Source organism: Tauraco erythrolophus, chromosome 27, assembly GCF_009769465.1.
Source record: "Tauraco erythrolophus isolate bTauEry1 chromosome 27, bTauEry1.pri, whole genome shotgun sequence".
Taxonomy (NCBI): Eukaryota; Metazoa; Chordata; class Aves; order Musophagiformes; family Musophagidae; genus Tauraco; species Tauraco erythrolophus.
In genome coordinates this window covers 4,809,781-4,811,319 of record NC_141491.1, presented here as the reverse complement: position 1 = coordinate 4,811,319, position 1,539 = coordinate 4,809,781, and positions in this window count along the sequence as shown.

The window sequence follows — 1,539 nt, the reverse complement described above, 5'->3', positions numbered from 1 at the left end:
GCCCTATTCCTCCTATGGTTCCCTCTGTAAGTCTGTTCTTTCTGAGCTAGTGGCCCATTGATTGAATTTTCTTTGCTAGTGAGCACTTAAGATTTCCAGAATGAGATGCAGGGAGATGGTGCAGGTGAAGATTTTGTTGCTGGTATTGTGATATGTTTTAAAAAGAGGAGAAAGGTAGTCCATAGCTGGACAACTGCTGGAATTTTTCTGTTCTAAAATGTTTTCCTCCAAGTCTGTCATCTCTCTGCTCTCTTTGCTCGCAAAGAGTCTTAACAAAACCTTCCCACAGACTTTTTTAGAGGGAAGCATGAAACTAGAAGGTGCTGGTTACAACTGAATCGATTTGGCTACTGCAGGAACCAACAAATTACAGCAAGTAGGAATGAAAACCCTAATCCAGGCTAATTTGGGGTTCCAGCCAGGTAAGAGCTGGACAGGACGGTGTGCCACTTGCACAAACGGACTGTGCCGAAGGCTGTCGCTGGGGGCATTGGATGGGATGAGAAACGATGGATTAATGGGATTAATGGGCAGGTGAGGTGGGGCAGTGAGTCCGTGCTGACTGGCACCATCTGCTGTGGTTTGCAGGAATTGTCCCAGGCCTGCTGCAGCCCAGCAGATTATTTTTTGTTTGTTCGCTTTTTTTTTTCCCCCCCAGAAAAGTGTCTTTTTTTAACTGTCTGGTTATTGGTGCCCAGAGTGGGGAAGCTGATTCATGGCTTCGCTAGGAGTTGGCTGTGTTGTGTTTTTTCAAGGACAAGGGCAACGTGGGACACAGAGGACTCCCCTTGCCCCAGGGAGACCAGCACAAAATCCAAAAAGATAACTTCTTTTTTTATTCAGAAGTAATTTCCTTGAAAGAAGATGTACAAACCCCAGGAAGCAGCAAATCGCCATCCCTTCCCTTTTCCCTGGGTTTGCTGATGCACTCAAATAAAACCTGTGCTGGTTTGGGCTCTTCCCATCAAACAAACTCCACGAGAGCGGTGAGTCCATAGTGGCCCTTAGGTGGGAAGAGCAGCTGTAGAAAATCCACCAAGTTGCTAAGTTTAAAGCTGCTGGAAAAGTCACTTTAAAGAAAAGGCTGATGGAAGAAGAGTTCTCGGTGTCCCTGGGAAGAGAAAGAAAAGGTCAGTTGTCGCTGAAAGGAGCATGGCTTCAAATTTTAAGGTTGGCTGGGTTATTTTTTTTTTGGTCACTTGGCAAGAGTTACATTCTCCTGGTTTCAGGAGGCAAAGCAAAGACTACTTCCCATGTAACCACAACTGAAACCAGTGTGACCATAGCACCAAAAGCCCATGCAGTTGTCAATCCTTTAGTCATCCTCAAAATAACAGCAGTGGCATTATGTGTGCTCGGAAGAAATTAAAAATCACTTACGTGCTGATCAGCTGTCAGTCATTGCCCTCTTCTGTAAAACAAGATAATTACTGTGTTAATGAGGTGTGGGAATAATGATGAAGATGCAGGTGTGTTTTTACCTGCAGCGTGATGATCATGGCTCTCCTGCTTCTCCCACTGGAAGAAGTCACCAAAAAA